This window comes from Ascaphus truei, chromosome 3 (assembly GCF_040206685.1).
Source record: "Ascaphus truei isolate aAscTru1 chromosome 3, aAscTru1.hap1, whole genome shotgun sequence".
Taxonomy (NCBI): Eukaryota; Metazoa; Chordata; class Amphibia; order Anura; family Ascaphidae; genus Ascaphus; species Ascaphus truei.
Window position 1 is genome coordinate 287,477,969 of NC_134485.1, and position 21,968 is coordinate 287,499,936.

The 21,968-nt window shown below is 42.4% G+C and overlaps 1 long non-coding RNA gene across 2 annotated transcripts in view; it reads left to right on the plus strand.

Moving 5' to 3' along the window:
• The window catches only part of LOC142491077 (uncharacterized), a 36,149-nt gene extending 14,648 nt beyond the window's left edge, over positions 1 to 21,501 (plus strand). The window contains exons 2-5 of one of the 2 annotated variants that reach the window (XR_012800267.1): positions 2,486 to 2,656; positions 3,704 to 3,756; positions 19,560 to 19,922; positions 21,064 to 21,501. This is a non-coding gene — a long non-coding RNA (uncharacterized LOC142491077). The remainder of the gene's footprint in view (positions 1 to 2,485; positions 2,657 to 3,703; positions 3,757 to 19,559; positions 19,923 to 21,063) is intronic. The other variant, XR_012800266.1, reaches the window with a different exon arrangement.
• Positions 21,502 to 21,968: the final 467 nt, after the last annotated feature.

Below are 21,968 nucleotides of genomic sequence, written 5' to 3' on the forward strand. Positions count from 1 at the left end.
TGAGAGAGAGAGAGAAAGAGGGGGTGACTGACTGGGTGGGTGACTGACTGGGTGGGAGAGAGAGTGTGGGAGAGAGAGAGTGTGAGGGAGAGAGAGAGAGTGTGGGAGAGATAGAGTGTGGGAGAGAGAGAGAGAGTGAGTGTGGGAGAGAGAGAGAGAGAGTGTGGTAGAGAGAGAGAGAGAGAGAGTGTGGTAGAGAGAGAGAGAGAGAGTGGGAGAGAGAGAGGGGGAGAGAGAGAGGGTGGGAGAGAGAGAGAGAGTGTGGGAGAGAGAGAGAGAGTGTGGGAGAGAGAGAGAGAGTGTGGGAGAGAGAGCGAGTGTGGGAGAGAGAGAGTGTGGGAGAGAGAGAGAGAGATAGTGTTGGAGAGAGAGAGTGTGGGGGAGAGAGAGAGAGTGTGGGAGAGAGAGAGTGTGGGAGAGAGAGAGAGAGAGAGAGTGGGAGAGAGAGAGAGAGAGAGAGAGAGGGGGTGACTGACTGGGTGGGTGACTGACTGGGGTGGGTGACTGACTGGGGTGGGTGACTGACTGACTGGGGTGGGTGACTGACTGACTGGGGTGGGTGACTGACTGACTGGGGTGGGTGACTGACTGGGGTGGGGTGGGTGACTGACTGGGGTGGGGTGGGGTGACTGACTGACTGGGGTGGGTGACTGACTGACTGGGGTGGGTGACTGACTGACTGGGGTGGGTGACTGACTGACTCGGGTGACTGACTGACTGGGGTGGGTGACTGACTGACTGGGGTGGGTGACTGACCCATGCATACATGCACACACACCCATACATACACACACACACACACCCATGCATACACACACCCATGCATACACACACACACACACACACATGCATACACACACACACCCACCCACACACACCCATGCATACACACACACCCATACACACACATGCATACACACACCCACCGCATACACACACACACACACACACACACACACACACACACACACACACACACACACACATACACACACACACACACACACGCATACACACACACGACAGGGGGAAGAAGAGGAAAGGCCGCGCGACCGAGCACCACCACTGCCCCGCTCGCCCCCGTGACCATCTCCAGTCCCGCGCGGGGATCGGCGGGAAGCCGGGGTAAGCCGGGACAGGGAGAGAAGGGGGGAACACCCCCACTACCATCTCCTGTCCCGCGTGGGAAGCCGGGACAGGGAGAGAAGGGGGGGACACCCCCACTACCATCTCCTGTCCCGCGCGGGAAGCCGGGACAGGGAGAGAAGGGGGGGACACCCCCACTACCATCTCCTGTCCCCGCGCGGGAAGCCGGGACAGGGAGAGAAGGGGGGGACACCCCCACTACCATCTCCTGTCCCGCGTGGGAAGCCGGGACAGGGAGAGAAGGGGGGGACACCCCCACTACCATCTCCTGTCCCGCGCGGGAAGCCGGGACAGGGAGAGAAGGGGGGGGACACCCCCACTACCATCTCCTGTCCCGCGTGGGAAGTCAGGACAGGGAGAGAAGGGGGGGGACACCCCCACTACAAGCTGGGACCAGGGAGAGAAGGGGGGGAACACCTGCCCTGCGCGGGAAGCCGGGACAGGGAGAGAAGGGGGGAACACCCCCACTACCATCTCCTGCCCCGCGCGCGAAGCGGGGAGTAAGGGGGCTTGCAGGGAAGGAGCAGAGGGGCCGCAAAATTGAGGATTGGAGAGTACTTACTCTAACAGATCTCCGGGCAGAAAGAATGGCCGCTCGTTGGGGGCTGGCTCATATAGAGCCTGGCCGCGCGCCCACAAAGCCTGGGAGCGCGCGCCAATCAGCTGTCAGGTAGGGAGTTTTTTTTCTGCTTGGGCCAATATTTACTCGCCCGGGAGTTAAATCCACCCGCCCCGGGCGTGTAAATGTATAGGATTGTCGAACACTGTATATATATATATATATATATATATATATATATATATATATATATATATATATGTATATGTATATATATACACACAGTATATAGCCATCTGACCCCTGGCTATTAAATTGCTCTGCCTAACATACTGTGTATAAATCCTGATACCAGCGCAGGCAGTGTTAGGGTTAATCTTGGTCCTTGCTGCAGAAAGTAACTCCCTATTAGTTACAGGGGGGGGGTGGCTCACTGCCCAGGTACTGCCCACCTACCGGGGCTAAGACCTGGGACCCTCCCCTGGTAAAAGAAAGGCGCTACAGCTCAAATTATATGTTCTGTCCTCTCCCCTGTGGGGGAGTAGGGTGTTCTCTGTATTCTCTCTCCCCTCTGGGGAAGAGTGTGTTCTTGTGCCAGGGATCTGGTTCTGCCTATTCTGAAACCCTCCCTCAGGGGAGTGGGAGCTGATACCCCTTATCCCATCAGGGGGTAGGGGAGCTAAGGAGAGACTCTTGGGGCCTCAAGCTCCTGGGGTCTGCTCCAGGGACAACAATAAAAAGCTTGCAATAAAGACACCTTTGTTTTACTCCTGTCTGAAGATGTAGTTATTCAGGAGGAGGGAAGAGTGTTTTCGCTGGGACTGCACCTATCTATGATGGGCCCTGGAGGATGGAGGCGCTGCACCAAAGAGAAAGAAGATAATATCCAAAAGCCTGACCTGTTTATCCCCAATACCATCGGCGGATACTCAGAATCCTGAGAGCCTACAGGTGAACAGCACTGCAGCCGGCAACAACCAAATCTCCCGTAGGAGGGGGGAAAAGGGGTTACATATACATATATATATATATATATATATATATATATATATATATATATATATATATATATATATATATATATATATATAACTCAGTTCCAATTACCAAACCCAAATGGAACTAGTCAGAATTGATATTGAATGAGTGAGACAAGTCCGATGGCTGGTAACTTATCTCTACATAATAACTTACTAATTACAAGATAAGTGCAGTAATTACGTTTTATATCAAATATAATTCAATTATAAGTGAAATTATAATTATTTCTTAATTTCACACTCTTTTGCCCCACTGTGTCTTTATGCATCTCTCTGTGTCTCTCTGCTGCCTCTGTAGTATTCTCTGCACACACTCCTACCCTCCCATACCCAGTTGGCAACAACGCAAAATAGCCACAGGTGAGGGGAGGGAAGACTCCAATCAATTTATGCTCGCATCCCTGAAGTTTGTGATATCCGGATTTCAAGAATCTGTACTCCCTCCTCTCTAATCTTTTGTATTGCTATAATTAAATGCCATAATGTAATACAGCTATGCTGACTTTTAGGGAATCTAGGCCAGTTCCTTATTCAACATGGTGTGACGTCATCTTTCCTTTTAGGAACATTCCGTTTTATAAAAATGGATGGAGAGTCGATGAAAAAAGCTTCCATAAAGTTGCAAAAGGAGCATGAGTTAATTTACAAGTTAGTTGTAATGATATTGTAATCCCAGTGCTCTGTGTAAATTAGTGTTCGCCACAAGCCAAATCTAGTGCATACTTGGTCATGTTTTAAAAGGAGAGAGTTAAAAAGTGAAGCTCAGGAATTTAAACACAAACAGACAAAACAAAAGAAATACACTAGCAGTGGTTTTATTCCTTATTTGTACATACTAGTCCTTCTATTAATATGTAAATAAAAATGAATCCACATATCCAGACAGAAACAGATGCCTTGATTGCTTAAATAGTTGTCTGAACACGTAATAAGCTCCCAGTTGTTACTTTATCCACAGGGGGCCACTGTACAATTAACAGGGAACCGCTGACAGATGATCCACGTTATAAGGTACAGTATAAGATTTACTTAGACAAATTTATAAACAATACCGTATGTAATATTGCAATATAAAATACAATATCTAATACTTAAAAAAAAAAACAATTGTGGGGCAATTTATAAGTGAGTTTTTGGCTAAAGCCTGTGCAATATTCACACAGTTTACAATAGATTAGGTCATTATAGGTTAACAATCAATGGAGAGAAAAACATGTTATAGCTCAGTAATTTGAGCCATAAAAGAAGCACTAAATTAATCTGGTTTTAAGATCCTAAGCCCCTCATAAATGAAACCTAAATGAAAACTAAACTGCTTTGATTGTCCAGAGAAGAAACCGACAAGTAAATCTGCATGTCTTCCACAAGCCCCTCAAAACTGCTTAGGATATTGTAACCTTTTGATTCTATGAGAAAATGTTCATTTGAAAATACAATTAAAAAGACATAATCGCCTGATCTTATTTATTCGAGTGTGTGTGTGTGTATATTATTTTCTAGAACATCTAATTTATCTTTAACTTATCCACTACTTCTATAGTATTTATCAATGACGAATCAGTGTTTATCGTTCTTATGACAATTAAATAATTGCTGTTAGTGGGGAACTTTTTCTTACTTTCATCTATTTGTTAATTTCTCCATGGGTTAATGAACCTTTTAGTTTTTTTTATAGTACACAGATCGCTCTGTCGCAGATTTTGATGCTATCTAAACCTATCATGTTTAGTGAAGTGAAAGGAAAACAGCTTCAGATACAGACACAAAATGTGACACCTCCTTCTTGAAACGCTCCCTAAATTGTTTACTGCAAGCGGAGCATAATTGGTACAAAGCACCTTGATACTTTGACAGTATAAAGTGACAAACTCAAAAGGGCACATTTTGCATAGTTTTGGAGCAAAGCTCCAAGTTCTAATGCATGATACAGTGTACTTATGGCACTGATACATTTTCTCCAGGAAATAGTCTAACACATCCAGAATTCAACTTAATAAACTGGCAAATAGAAGAAATGTTCAATATTTATCAAGAGTTTAATTCTACTACACAGTAAATAGTAGTAGTGTGTTGTTTAAACTGAACCATCACCATATATCCAGGTGGAAAGACATATACTGTGTCTTTTATCCCAAAGAAGGAGGCTTGTAACATGGTGCCTTCCCTGTCTAGAGAGCTTAACAGGAAACCTGTGTGGAGAGCTTGAGCACAGCACTGAGCAGGTTAATTCAGAGCTGACTGTTCTAATTAACCTGCTTAGCTGGCTTGTTACTCCTTTCAAAAACCTAATGCTCTCAGTGCAAGGAGATCTCTAGTCTAGGGAGATACCCTGAACTGTTGGAGAGATCACACAGAGACGTTCTCTCTGACCCTGAAGATACTGGACCACTGTGGAAAGAAGCCTGCACTGGGACTCTTTTCGCTCCCCTCCCCCCTAAACACTGACTGAGATACTGTATACTATATTTGCATACATTCTGTATACAAAGAAGGGGCTCTGCTAACTGCTACTGGAAGCACAAAAGCAGACTAAGAGTATCAGTCTGAAGTACATCAACAGAACAAAAGTAATAATCTAAACACAAACACACATACCACGAAGAAAAGTAGCACATAAAGCATTCTGTAAAGAAAGATGCACTCGTTGCGCTAATTACAAATATATACATTTATTGTGTAATACAAAATAAGGTATAATTAATGGTTGAAAATATCCAGACTATACAAAAATATACTCAATGGTAATAAATACCCATATCCTCACTGATGACTGCACTCACGAGAACCTGGCCCAATTTCCACTCCCAAGAGGACTGATCCAATTGTTATCTTTTTTTTTAATGTACAGTACTTCTTTTTCCTTTTTAGATTTATTTGATATCATGTGTGAGTGTTGGGGCCTTGTGGAAGGCAGCTAGATATAACCCTATAACCCCCTTACTATGCTTGATACTATTTTTTCAACAATGTTAAAGGTCTCAATCTCCAAAGAAAAGTGTATGGCTCCCAATACATTCAAGAGGTGGGATACTGACCTAAATTTCATTAAAGAAACTCACATGTGAAAATGTGTGGATTTAGGTGCTGTGAAAATGCTCCGTCTTTAAAAAGCAGAGTTTACCCTCAAAGTCTAATGTGCTTCAGCCAAGTCTAAGAAGGTTGGGTGTTCTATTTAACACAAAGCTAAATTTCCAATTGAAAGATCAGATGTTCAGTAACTAAGACAAATATTTGGGAATCAGAGGTTTGGTTGGTATGAATTTGGAGAACATGCATTAATTAACCCATGGGACACCGAATAAACTCACTTCTCAGATGACAGAATTTGAATGATTTCATACATTTGTGAGAGAAAGAGAAGTCTGGAAAAATATTATTGCCTTGAGGTGGGAAATGACTGTAATAATATCAGAGAAATTGTTTAAGGTCTTGGTCTGGACTAAGCAGCTCTTTTATGAGAAGGGAAACCAGGCAGTTACTATGTTAGATCATGAATAAGTCCCAATCACTCAAAACAATATCTTCAACATTAACCTATTTGCTGCCAAAGGGTAATTGACCCCCTGTGAGAGACTTTCTACAGTATTTTCCAATTAAAACTATATATCATTTTTTTTCAATATATTATGTTATGAATATGAAGAAACTAAACATAAATCTACTATTTTCTTGTTATTGTGCCAGATATCTCTAAAAAATATGCAATCCTTTCAATAAAATGAATACTAAATGTTATTGCTCCTTATCCCACTTATAACACTGAAACCAGATATGTACTGTATAGCAATACAGATCCTAAATTATCAAGACTCGTCACACCTGAATGTTTAAGGCTAGAATGTAAACGGTAGACACTATAATTCAAGAGACACAGCTGCCCCTAACATGGAAATACCGCCACAAAAGAATATATTTTCTGAAAGTCCTTGACCCTGTGAATTCGAACATAGGTAGTATGTCTTTATCCACAACAATTCTGTCTGAGAATCTACATTCCAAACTATGCCAATTTATGACAAAAATATGGAGAGAACTACCTTTAGACTTTGCATTAACATTTCTCATACCAGTTTAGAGTAATCATGGAATGAAATCTAAATGTTGTTGCCCTGAGTCTCCTGAGTATATCATGAATAAGATTACATGCTGTTTGTGTCAATATAGGCCCCAAAACAATAAGATTGTTTAATTAATTTTTCACTGCTGAATGCAAAAGGTGTACACCATCATTGGCAAGGCAAAATTACCCTTTAATATAAAAATACTTACAGAAAGGTATATATTTTAATGAAAATACATGCCACATGGATTTGAGACATTGGCAACATACTTCCTCCAAAACATTTCTGGATGTGATTTACTGTTGAAAATACTGGCCTTGACTCTCATAAATTGACATTATTTTTTGATTTTGCACCACTTTGTCTCACATAAGCTCACTGTAATCATGGAAAGGAATACACCATGTCATTTCTCTGGGTTCCCTGAGAACAGTGATACCAGATATGTATAGGTTTACAATATGTACTGTGTTTAAAAATAGGGGCCCCAAAGATGTAAGACTGTGTAAGGCTCTTACCGCCTGAATTGTCGGGGTTAAATGGAAGAGGGAGCATGCTACCATTGTCAAGGAAAAACATACTGTACTACTTAATACTACCCTCTACCATAAAAATACTCCCATGACAGTATTTATTTTCTGAATGCACACATCTTAAGGAATTTCACCCCCCCCCCCCAAAAAAAAACTCAAGCCAGGAAATTTTGTTGAAACGATGTCTGCATATTTTTCTCTTAAATTTAAATTACCTTCCAATTTTGACATCCTTGGCAGGACAAAACACCCTTATAACATAAACAATCCTATACTAAAGTTCTGCATATCATTTCTGAAAATACACACCCAAGGAAGTGCAGACATGGATAATTTGTCTTTCTCCACAAGAATATCTTTTTGGGAATCAAATTTCTACTGACAAGGGAACTTGCTACCTCCTGGCCAGGAAAAAATGCTGTGTGTCCCTCAATAGTATTAGACAGTGTTTGATGAGACACTGTTTTCTCTAATTACAGCACAGATAGTAACAGTAATAAACCCGTACATGACTTATATATTTTGAAAGTAAACAACCATAGTAGAGGAATTCTGGGGCGAGACAGTTTAAAATGTAATAGAGTTGAGTGTCCCTTTCTATAACATACAATTTTTGTGATGCTTCTTTGCCACGGTGGGAGTTAATGTTGATGCCGCCCCCCAAGCACAGTTTTATTTTTACAAATATTAGGGTATTCTTTACTAACCGAGGATACTTACAAAGTCAATCAAGTGTGACTCCATATTTCTGTGAGTAAAACATTTGCCTGTGAGGTTTTGTGAAATAGAAGTGTTCGAACATATTGTATAAGCCCTCACCTTGATAACGGTTGCATGTAGAAACCGAAACGTTGTTTTTTTCTGGCTTGATTAAATTGTTTATGCAAGAGGGCAGTGCCCCTCCCCCCCCCCCCCCTCTTCGTTCCTTATTACTTTAACCTCTAGACATTTTATTACTGTCCATTTTGACTATTGTTTAGTGAGGTACATCCCATAATTTATGATTGTGCCTGTTTTGTCTAATCTTTAATACTATGAGGTACTATAGGATTACAATTTGTTCATGCAAGATATATACACTACAGTATGTAGCTACTACAGTATATAAATAACGGTGTAATGTCTCAGTAACACACTAGCTCAGTATAATGATGCAATTACTGCTAAGCTCTCTTTGTTTATTTTTTACAAGTACATCACCATTAGTATCTTAATCAGTAACACTTTTAAATAGAATACGAAGCAAATAGCGCACAGCCAGGGAGTCAGGTGGTGAAAAAAGTTAATCCCATTTATTTCAGTACATGACTGATAAAAACATCACCCCAGGGGGGGAAAACACACAGCCTCCTACGCGTTTTGGACGGGTAGGTCCTTTATCAAGGAGTAATCAAGTCCTTGATAAAGGACCTACCCATCCGAAACGCGTAGGAGGCTGTGTGTTTTCCCCCCCTGGGGTGATGTTTTTATCAGTCATGTACTGAAATAAATGGGATTAACTTTTTTTCACCACCTGGCTCCCTGGCTGTGCGCTATTTGCTTCGTATTCTACTTGTGTTCTGGATTTCCCTTCCATGGCTGGCACGCCACTACAGATCCCCAAAGACTGTGGGAGTGGGTAAGAGACTTACACTTATTTCTTATGACCACAATAGTTGAGTACTCTTATTTGGATCGTTTCCATTAGGATGCTTTTTGCTTATGTTCCTTTGAGTGACTCACAGGTTATTTTCATTTACACCCACTCCCACTTAGTCTATTTTGGGGCTTTTCTAAGATGCATTGATGCTTGGATGGAGCACCCTATTTCCCCATTTGTGCTTTGAATACACTTTTAAATAGGTTTTCAATTTATTCATGTAGTGTTTATTAGCAGTGCATTAGCAGAGGTGTCACAGAAAATGTATCTTGGTAATAAGACGCTCATATTTACCATGTCAACGAGTATAGCTATCTATAGGTCACTAGAGATATTATAAACTATCCATTCATTACCCCAGAAGAAGTTTGAGGAGATCCTACGAAACATGTAAGGTGAACGACACAAGTCTGGGTCTGCATACCTGGTCCATTGAGCCAGACGTTACAACCTCTCGACTCTAGACTGCAATCAGAGGATGCACCTCACAGCGGGGACCACAGCAGACCAAGATAGATACATTTGGGGGGCTAGGAGCACCACGCCAGTCAGAGCAGTGACAGCAAGTGGTAAGGTAGTATCCAGGGAGCTGTGCATCCCTGGACTAGGCCAGATACCCTCATAGATCCCAACTAGGCCCTGACTCACCTTAGTTTGTGGCTGCTATAGGGAAGGCCCCATATAGGAACGCTCCCCTTAGCGTTGTAGTGACAGAGGTTCAGTTAAGGTACCAGTGGCGGACGCACGGGGTGTGCGTGGCCTGCGGTCTGGGACAAGACAATAGGCAACTAGAGACACTTTATAGGGACACACTCCATCGGGAGCCCCTTCACAGGTGGATGCCTTCGCGAGAGGATTGGAGACGACGTTGTGGGCTCACAGTGCGGTCCAACGGATTACCATCTTTAGGTTGTCCTGGTCTGGACCGGAGACCAGGAAAGGTACGCAACATGTACCAACAGCCACAAACACAAGGGGGTAGGCTACTCCTCACATTTGGGTGGGCCTGCTCTCATGGACATTGGTTTACAGGTGCACAGGGCACCCTCAGTACTTTGGGGGACTCACCTGTGTGGTGTTGGGTTATTGTATTGTGGGGACATTGTGTTGTGGGTGATATTATACTATTGTTCAGTAAACCAATTGTTATACTGTCCCGGCCAGCTTTATTCTAAAGCTTCCCGGGATAAATGCGGGGCTTTTTTTTTATTTCAATGCGGTTTCCCGCGCGGCGGCCGCTTCAACCGATAAGCACTAATGGCGCTTATCATTGAAAGCTCCCGCAGCGCGGGAAAACTAAAAAAAAAAAAGCCGCGCGCTGCCGCGTTTAAAAGAACCCGGGGAGAAAGCCGCATGAGAGTAAAGGCGGCCGCCACTGTATACCGGTGTGTGTATCATTTCACTGTAATTGGTCCTGTGCGGGGTTATCCCGCTGCGCTGGGATCCCTGTTTGCAGCTTCATCTCATAGAATGCTCCATTCACCACAGCATAAAATCAAAAGGTAAGTTTCAAAGTAAATCTATTAAAAACAACATGTACAGTAACAACAAAAACATACAATTTAGTAAGTTACAGTGAATGCTCAAAGGGATCAACAGAGTTCAACTGTCCGTAATGACCATACAGATACTGTAGGATCACATTAAAGATCCCCCAGAGCAAACACTGAAACAATCCGGTCCTTGGCAATCATCAATGGTCTAGGACACTTGGTCGTGGCCATTTTGCATTGACCACATAGCCAGCAGCACTCTCTTTCTCATTCGCCGAAAGCTTCCGCCACTGTCTTCATCGCCAACTGCCACTAAGGTATGTAAACCCCCTATGCTAAAACTCCTTACCCTAAACCCTTACCCTAAAACTCTCTACCCCCAGCCCATACCTTAAAACCTCCTACCGTATCCACTAAAACCCTTAAATTAACCCCCTGCCTTAACTAGTAATAAAACGTATCTTAGAAGTGGCCGGCGGCGGACGGTTCGTCTGTGGCAAAGGGGTGGCGGAGGCCATTTGGTCGCAGCGAAACAGCCATGACCAAATGTCCCATTACGATACCCAATGGTGTCAACATATGGTAACGTGAAGATGTGCAGACTGACGCAGCCTCAACAGGTTGTGCACGATAAATGTGCTAATTCAGGAGTTCAAATGAAAGAGAAGTAGTCATTCTGCTTCTCAAATATACAAGTGTGAGTACTATTTCAGTAAAAACTAATTAGAACTAATTAACATAAATGAAAACTGCGTGGGAGGGGGGGGTATACTAAGACTAATAGGTATATCATCAGTCCCTTATGAGATCAGTACTCCTATTTAGTATTGCTGGCTTCAATATACAGGCATGAACAGGGATAATAGAAAGGCTCGTCCCATAAAGGGTATGTATAGACTTTTTCTTTTAAGAAGAAGCCACTGGAGTGGAGGTTGATGAACTGTTTGCCCTACTTTAAGAAGCAGGACAATCGGTATATCAAGAGTCTCTTATGAGATCAGTACTCATACGGTATATATTATAGCTGACTTCAATACACTGGCATGAACAAAGAATATCTGAATGCGTATCCCATGGAGATATATATGCACAGACAGGTTTTTAAAGAACAAACTGTGAAATAGAAGCTGATAAACTGATTGCCCGCTATTAAGTGTAGGTTTTAAAACCGTTTATTCTTGAAGTTCCTAATATACTGTAAACAAGAGAGAAAACGTTGTAGTTCCCATAGAGCAGGGCCTACTAAGACTCCAAAAAATACCATAGAGTTGGAATGTAAAAATATATATATATATATATATATATATATATATATATATGTAGCTCCTGTAAACAGGTCACGCTATACCTACCTTCCTTCTACTGCAGTAAGTCCTGTTAAGATCAGGCGCCAGTACTCATTATGGGTTTCCCCCCCTTCATAGCCCTAACCTGAATGGTAGACACAGGCCTGGACTCTGCTGCAGGCATGAGCAAGAGGGGAGGTTCTGCTGACACCAGGAGGGGAGGGGCTAGCTCTATATTTAGGAGCCCACTCCGGTGAGTGAGGTTGTTGTTCTTCGTCCTTGCTGTGTGCCGTGTTCCTCTCTGATTGATGGTTCTTCAATAGAGAGAGTAGCTTAAGAAGAGTTCGAGTGAGCAGTGATACCAAGAGTCTAGAGCTGCTGAGTATTAGGCCGTGAGCCACGAGTCCTACGGAACGGTCCGAGGAGTATCAGGAGGCTGCGGGCTCCCCGGCGCAGCATGCCGGTTGAGAGCGAGAGGAACTGATCAGCGTCTATAAGTAGAGCTGATAGAATTACAGACTGGTGGACCAATGCCCTCACCCTGCTGCCAGGGGTGATGGGGAGAGAATTCAAGACCCACCTCGAGGCTAACCTCGGGGGTGGGCCACGGGGTATTGCAGCCCTAGCTCAGACCATCTTGTCGGCCGAGTGACTTGGAGGGAAGGAGAGGAGGAGGTCGGGGGAGTTGAGCGGGTTGTACTTCGCACTGGCGATTATATTGTGGCTGCTGGAAGCCTTATCGTTGGATATCGTTGCTCTGTCAAAATAAAGAGACTGTTCTGCACCCGTAAAGACTGTGTGTGATTTGGAGAGTAACCCTGGGACCTGAGGGGTTCTTCTATACCGATCCTGTCCCATTACCCTGGGAGTATAGAAGATGGAGGCGCTGCACCACTAAGATATCATGGAGGCTATCACCCCAGAAGCCCGGTCCTGGCTCCCCCACAACATCGCGGGAATCTCAGGCCCTCCTGTTCCTCATAGGTACGCACCACACCGCATGTAACCAGCCCCCATGAACCCCTCACACTCCCGTAGAGACTGGGGGGGGGGAAACAGGGTTACATATATATATATATATATATATATATATATATACAGCTCAACCCCGTTATAGCACGGTCCTCTGATCTAACCGCACTAGAACCGGGGTCGAGCTAATTTTTTTAAAATGGCCGCCGCGCGCCCGATCGGGAGGAAGGGAGGAAGGGAGGAAGGAAGGAGGGAGGGAAGTGGTGTCCGGAAGCCTTTGATATAAGTTCTCATGTTCGAGACCATAGGCTGTAGATAAAAATCTACATATTGTGAAAGCGGATGAGTCAATGAACCACATGCTGAAATTTCAGCAAAGATACCACTGATTTTATTAATCAATTAGCCACTCTAACAGATATTGCAGATGGGTACATTTTGGCTACAATGGATGTCGCGAGTCTCTATTCCAACATTAACCATGCTGAAGGCATTGAAGCTAGAAGAGAACATCTTCTGAGCTTCAATGCATTTACTGGCACTCCTCCTGAATTTTTACTGTTATTGATGGATGTAATTTTGCACAAAAATTATTTTAAATTTGAAAATGATTTTTATTTGCAGCTTATTGGTACTGCAATGGGGTCAAACATGGCCCCATCATATGCTAACCTATTTATGGATACTTATGAACGTAAATATTTTTTTGAAAATCCAAAATGCAGTAAACATCTGGTTAGGTTCTTTCGCTATATTGATGACTTGTTTCTGGTTTGGTCAGGCTCTGAGGCAGAGTTACTTGCATTTGTTTACCCACTACTATATGCTTCACACTGTGCTTCGGCACCTCCGAGGTAGCCTTCTTAGATACAATTGTATATAAGAATAAAGGTCGTTTGGCAACAAGGCTTTACCGAAAACCTACGGATAAAAATACGCTACTTTTAGCATCCAGCCAACATCCGGTACCCATGAAGAAAGGTTTACCCTTTTCACAATTCTTGAGGGTCATAAGAATTACAATAGAACCTTCGATATTAGAGGCAGCACTTGAAGAACTGAATGAGTCCTTTCTGGAACGTGGTTATGATCAGGCAGAGGTGACTATGGCACTTGAAAAATCGAGGAATATAGAGAGAGCAACATTGTTAAATCCCCAAAATAAAAAGGTATGCGATAACCGTTTTAATATCAAAAGCACCTATACAACAGCATCTAACTACATCCGACGTAGCATTTTACAACACACCCACATTTTGGCCAAAGACAAGCAAATTTGACACTATTTTAAGGATCCTCCTCGTTTTTGCTATCGTCGAGGTCGCAATTTGGGAGACTTGCTCACACAAGCGGATCCACGTTCAAAATATGGCAAAAAACAGTCATGGCTGACTAGACCAGTGGGGGTTCATAAATGCCGGGGATGTGTCAATTGCCAATATACTGCTGCGGCAGACTTTATTCTTACTAATCACTGACTTGTACCTGGCATGTTCCTGGAATGTGACACTTTTCACCCGGAGCATGCCGGGCTCCTTTTGCCTTCCCAGCCAGGGGTCATGCCCGGCTGACGCGCGGTTGATGTGTTAATTAATAATGGTTCAGGATTTACTAGGCTGCAATGCTTCGCGTGTCCGCCAGATGGCATAAATTCTTGACTTGTAATGCGCCGAATCAGTAATGTGTCGGCTTGCAGGTGTTTCGTTTAAAAAAGATACTGTACCACAGTGTGCCATTGTAACTTGGCCTTGGCCTTGAGACTGAAGGAAGAGTTGCCAAAATGTATCAATTTAGGCTTTTCATATTAAAGAAAGACAAAGACCAGTTTTAGTTTGTGTTACACTATTCTCCAGAGACCCACCCGCCATGAGTGTTCAAGTGCAGCCTGCTTTCCAAAAACCTGACAGAAGTTACGCGTATTTGATATGGGCTGCGATTAATGCAACAGAGGATAAGATGGCAACAGTTGCTCAAATTTATCAGTATTTTATCGAAAAATATGACTTTTACAAATTTTCGCCAACTCCTCATACGTGGAAGCGTGCAGTAAGGAAAAGGTTATGTAGTGACCCCTGTTTTCACCGTATTGAGCCCCAATTTGTTGAAGGGTATTGGTGTGTATTACCGGGTTTTTCCCGTATCTATGATCATGGAGGCGGCAAAAGGCGAAGGGTCATGTTAAAACCAACTAAGAAGCGACAGTCGCTGCCAAGCAATGCACCAGCACCAGCACCGGCTTCCAATGACGGTCCCACTGTCAGTGACAACCCTGAGCATGAGCCTGAGGCTGAGCTGGATTTGGCGTGCAGTTTTGATGAAGCTTGCATGTACCTAAGCGATTTCCAGCCTCACCTGCTGACTACAGGTGGACTAGTCCCGCTGCCAACTATCGACGTGGATGATGAAGAAAGCTGGACTGGCAGTGGACCGGCACCGGCGCAAGCTGAATGGGAAATTTAATGGTGAGTACTGTCTTGTTGCCGTATTATTTTGGTGGGGCGGGCTGGGTACTTCTTTAGGGGGATGACCATTACTGTACTGTACTGTACATTAAAACTTTTCTTTTTGTTTTTTCTCAGAAAAGAAAACGGCTAATGGGGGGATTTCAATGGATAATATTGTACTGTATGCTGATGTTTTCCGGCCATACAGTATACTGTGTAATAAACCCTGATTAAATAAAACTATGCATTTATTCTACATATTCAGTATCGATTCATTATTTGTCTTCCACAGTATACCGTACAGTGGTATACAGTGCCTAACATCTATGGGCAAAAAGAATTTTATTCCTAGGTGCCCTAGAACAGAAGTTCCCACGCAAATTGCCCGTGAACTTGACCGCGGCCCTAAGTAGTTCCCACGCCAATTGCGCGAATATAATGTAAAATAACCCGTTCTGTGGGTCTGAGCGGGTTGAAATTTACCTGGTCCCCATGCGGGAGGACCCTTGCCATAGTGGCAAAATATCAGCTTTGCACGACCCCCGGAACCGGAGGTACCAAAAGACAGTTTAAAAGCACATTAGCAAAGTGGCTTTTTTTCTGCCATGCAAGTCAATGGCAGAAACCTAAACTTTAACATCACCCTGACTCCGTTCTGTTGCCACGAGAGGGTCGCAATTTGCCATGCAATCCTGCCGCAACTAGGACTACATGTTGACCGAATATGGGCCCTCTAGCTCGAACCGAACCGGAGTTGTGGGTTCCAGGTTTCTGCTCATTCTGACTTAGCCGGTTCAAAGCTTTCTCCGCCATTTGCGCTCAATGGTAGGACCCTCCTCGCCGGCGTGACCCTTTCTCGCCGCCATTACTGCTGGGACCCTGTTGGGGTCAAGTGAGGGGGTTCCTAACATCTAGGGGCCAAATAAATTTTATTTCTAGTTGCCCTAAAACAAAAGTTCCCACGCCAATTGACCTAGTTCCTACGCCAATTGCGCGACCAGGCAGTAAAAAAACAGTGCAGCAAGCCTCTACAGTACATTTGTTACACTGGCAAAGGAGCAAATGGAAACAATGTGAGGCAATTCAACATGGTCTTTTATTGGTGGAGTCAGTACAAAAACATTTATTTACAATATTGAAACATTTATAAAGTGCACAGCAATTCAAAACATCAACACACAATAATACTTTACAGTACATTCTGCTGCCTTTATTACATTCTTCTGCCACAAAACATTTTTGGCGCATGGGGCACAGGGAGTTAAAGTGACTTGCTTTTTATGTACTACAGTACTGTATATTTGGGGGTTGTCTTTGGGGGTTTATTCATCCAATTATTATGATTAACTGCCTTTTGAAATGACACTGCTGTTAACTATGTCAGCCACACACCTCCAGAGTTTTTAATCCCTCCCTAGCCAAGCGTCAATCGGCTGAGTCACCCTAGCTAGCCTACAGTACCATCCCTCTCTCTCCACTGGGTCGTTGATCTGCTGCATACTGTATTGGCATTGTTTTCTTAATCCAAAATGCATGACAATATGATTAGAGTAGTGATAGTTAAAAACAAATGTTTTTTAAGGAGACTAGTGATAAGAAATATACTAATAGATTGGCATAATGCTACAATATACCATAATATACCGATTCAATTATAAAGTAGTTTGATTATGGTATATTGTCGCATTATGCCAATCTATTAGTATATTTCTTATCACTATTGTCATGCATTTTGGATGTCCGAGTGATAGATTTTATTCTCAATATACAAATTATTATCAATCACACATTAATTGGTAATCACATTATATGACTGACGTGTTAATCCATTCTCTGGTAACTTAATGGGGTCCTCATAATATGCATCAGTATTACACACCTGTAAAATGAGATGATAATTGTTTGTTTAATTAATTGGTTAATCACTTTTAATGAATATTGGCTAATCTTATGCAAATATCTCCCTATAAATATCATGGAGGGGAACTTGGAGGGTATCCCCTGAGGAAGTCATCATCGATGACGAAACGCGTAGGGCGTGACTAGTTTGGGACCGCCATTTGCCCACGAGCACTGAGGCCAGATGTCACCAGAGACTCAATCCTTTGTTTGTTTCACACGGCTCCAATACAACTTAACCATAGAGGACCTGGAGGACTTTTGCTGCCTAGAGGGTCTCTTCCCCGCCGAACATTGAATGCGAGTTTCCGCTTCCGGTTCACCGGTTCATCGGCTACACGAGGGGAGTCACGTGACGACGCCAGTACCTGGAGCTACATTGAGAGGATCGAGCTGACGGCACATGAGAGCCTATCTCATACCTGCTATTTATCGTTTTATACCTTGTGAGTGGGCATTTGAAAGATTTTATGTTCCTTGAAATACAAATTTTATTATGTTAATGCACTAGGTTTGTGCCTGTTTTTTCTTTACTCTTTTTTTCATATATATATATATATATATGTAGAGGTATCAGTACCGTGTTAGCCGAGCTTCAATAATCAAAAAAATAAATAGATGATACCGTTCTGTGGCTAACGAAATGCTTTTATTTGTGTGAGTTTTCGAGATACACTGATCTCTTCTTCCGGTGATGTTACAATGAATGAAGCAAAAGGTATACTTGAAAACAGTGTCTCTTGGAATGTTATCTGTGCTAGTCCTTCCCCCGGTGTGGATGTGTTTTATGGCTAGAGGTGTCAAAAGGTTCCTGAAAGCAAGTGATGTAAGAGTGTGTGTATGTGTATCTGTGTGAATATAAATGAATGGAGAGCCCACAGTTTATACAGTGCTTTACAAAAGGGGTGTGTGGAGTGGGAGTGGATATAAATGGTGTGGGTAGGTGTGGAAATGTGAGAGATTGTAGCACAACTAAAAGTGTGTGTGGATACTTGCTTTCAGGAACCTTTTGTATATATGTATATGTGTATATATATATTTATATCTATATCAAATGCTTTATGGTGTAGGGTTTTTTTGTCACTTTCTTTACCCACCATATGATCTTCTAGCTCTTTTTGCTAATTCCTCAGGAGTTCCCATCACTAGAGCCAAATGCACTTTACATACCCTCACCAATTAACCCTTATTATGCATGAATACACTTAGATATATCAGGAAGTCCATCAATATAATAAAAGGATAATCAAAATATAACGATTCTCAACCAAATAGAATCAATAATCACTCCACAAATATTGAATGAAAATAAAAGTATAATTGAGTGTCAATTATATATTAATTAATTATAATTAATATATGTATATTAATAATACAATAATTAATGAAACAATAAAGGGCAGGGCACTGACTATCAATGATGTATCATGCATCTTTCCAGAATAATCACATTTATGAAGAATGCAAAGCCTCATGGAAGATGAAATTACCACTGAAATATTGAAAGAAGCTGGGGAAGAAGTAGAGAAAATCCTTTCAAAACTCTTCACATGCTGCTTGAAAAGCAGGACAATTTAAGAACAATGTAGCAAAGCCATAGTTGTCTTTATGCATAAGAAAGTAGAGAAAAAAAGACCTCAAGAACTACAGGCTAATCAGTCTATTTCCAATCACTTATAAGATTTGTATGAAGAAACTCACTAATTCACTACAAAAGTGGTACGTTGCAATGGATACAGCACAATGGACCACATCCAAGTTGTCCAGAAAGTGAATTCCCATAGTAATGATCTATGACTCATGTTAGGATTCATACATTATGAAAAAGCATTTTATTCTGTCTACATGTTTTAAATGCATTAAAAAGATAAAAGCCAGGATATATCATCAAACTATGTTAAAACGGAGTAATTAGCGCACCTGGTAAAAATATTCTGCGTCTTATTACAGTGTTATTAGTCTTAATGATGAAATTCATCAACGTTGCAGTAATAATTTACCAGGTGCGATATTTAACCCAAAATAGTGATGCGGGAAGTAGCATGACTGTTAATAAAGCATTAATTACTGCATTGCGATAGAATTAATCATTTTTCTATCATAGGCTTCTGTAATATCTATTATTACTGAACCTGTAGGTAGAAATAACATTAACCCCTTGGATGTGACTACCAAGGTATACCACAGACATCTTAGGGGTTGATATAGTTACATAATTACATAGTAGATGAGGTTGAAAAAAGGCATGCGTCCTTCAAGTTCAACCTATGCAAAATTTAGACAACAGATACATTATCCTAAATCTATACTTACTTATTGATCCAGAGGAAGGCAAACAATAGAGCCCACACATACTGTATAATACATACCCCCCTTTGCGCCTAGTAAATGAGATGCTTTACTAACCACTAGAGTAATCAATAAATCTTCATTTCTTGTTCAATTCTTCTTGTCTTGAGAGGTGTCATCTTCTTTCTCTTCTTTTAGCCTATTGAGTTACTTTCTGCCTGATTGGTTGATGTGGCGTCATGCCTTCTGGGACGCTTCAGGCCCTATATTAGCCTGGGAAGAAGAAGAAGAAGAAGAAGAAGAAGAAGAAGAAGAAGAAGAAGAAGAAGCCGCACAGGGGAGACTTGTCTAACTTTGGTAGATTAATCTGAGTTTTTTTTTAAAAAAAGATTAAATATTTGTGATCCAATAAAAAAAAATAGTTTTTTTTTTCCCTTAAGAACTTTTGTAGTAAGGAAATTCTGCCATCATCAGTGTCAGCCTGTGGCCTGCAGATATAAATGGTTTCTCTGAGTCATGCTTGTATTCTGACCCAGCGAAAATTGACAATCTTCAGTAAAGGTAAGAGGAGTAATTGATTATTTAGATATCGCGATAGATCATCACAGCCAAGGCAACTAGGTACATTTTCAGCTCCAAATTGATAGACAGGATTTTGTTCTTCTACTTTTTGAGCTATATTGATAATTTTGCTTCAGGCAGCATTGCCAAGTTTGTTATTAAAGAATGTCTTGCATCAATCTAATTTTAAAGGAGTAAGGGTTCCATAATAGCTTGTATCATTCAGTCGGCCTCCCTTTAGACAAAGGCATCTCTGTCAATATCTTCCCTCTTGGGCCTGCATTTATCTCCTGCCAGTGTATCTCCATTTCTCATCGGGCTGTCTGACCTCACAACAATATGATTGGTGATTTCTAGGGTCTACATCAGTTTCAGTGGAGCCTTTGACATGGTGCTGTGTATGGGAGGCTTTTGCCGGGAGAATGTATGATATACCTAGTAATTCACAATGGCCACTGGCATGCTGGCTCCTATGCCTTACCACTGTAGGCACGTCACTAGTGCACGCTAGAGGTTAAAGATGGCCTCAATCAGTCTTCTTCATAAAAGCTTTACAATGTATCTCCACTTTGTCATTACGCTTATAAAACGCTTATTACGCTTATAAAACGCTTATATGCGTATAAAGTCAATATCCATCTAGATTAATCCCCAGGAAATACTGTATGCTAAATCATTAGGATTTCTTCAGATGAAATAGGAGCATCTAAAGTGTCATAAAAAAACTGAAAAAGGCAAGAAGCCTTCCCCAGATGGCCTTACTAATGCCTACTATAAGATATTTGACCCAATTTTGAACTCCCTTATCCACCTTTTAAGGACTTTAATTTGATTCCTAATGGATCATCAATTTCCTATACCATGAAAAATGTTAATATAACTATAATTCCCCCAAAAAGGCAGGGACACCGATTACTGAATACAATAACTACTGCTCCCGTTTCCTAATGAATGTAGATGTCAAGGGTCTTGATAAGGTCTTAATACACTGATTGGGCAAAAGACTGAATCATCCATTGTGACACAGTGGGTTTTATTAGAGCCAAACAAGTCTGAAAATGACTTGAAGATCTATTAATTTGATCCATGTTGTCACAACTCTGGTAATTCCACTCTATTACTGTTTATTGACACTGTAAAGGTGATCGACAGATCCCGCCTCAGCCACCCACGCGCCGGAGACACAGAGAGAGACTGAGTGCCACGGGACTCACAAAATGGCTGACAGCAACGACGAGTATGACCGGAGGCGGAGAGACAAGTTCAGACAAGTTCAGGCGAGAGCGGAGCGATTATGACAGATCGAGGGAGAGGGAAGAGAGGAGGAGGGACGACTGGAGCGATAGGGTATGGGACCGCGGACGCGAGAGACGGAGTCGTGAGGAATACAGAGACTACGACCGGAGCCGGAGAGAGAGATTCTCCCCCCCACGTCATGAGCTGAGCCCCCCCAGAAACGCATGAGGAGGGACTGGGATGATCATGGGTCAGACCCGTATCACAGTGGATATGACATGCAATACTCCAGCACTGCAGGAGGACCCGCGTATGGACCCCCACAACCTTGGGCACACCCCAAAATGCATGTCATGCAACATCACGGGATCCCTATTCAGGCCAGGTAACACTCTCACACCTGCGCGATGTCATATCCTTAAACCTTTCTCACTTTCTACCCCGCACCTCTGGAATGCCCTTCCCCTCAGTACCCGACTAGCACCCTCTCTATTCACCTTTAAGACCCACCTTAAGACACACTTGCTTAAAGAAGCATATGAATAGCACTGTGGATATTCTGAACACATGATACATAAAGCTTGGCCCCCTGCAGATGCACTTACCAGAATGCCCTCCTACTGTCTCTGTACGTTCTCCCTACCTACCAATTAGACTGTAAGCTCCTCGGGGCAGGGATTCCTCTTCCTTAATGTTACTTTTATGTCTGAAGCACTTATTCCCATGATCTGTTATTTATATTATCTGTTATTTATTTGATTACCACGTGTATTACTACTGTGAAGCGCTATATACATTAATGGCGCTATA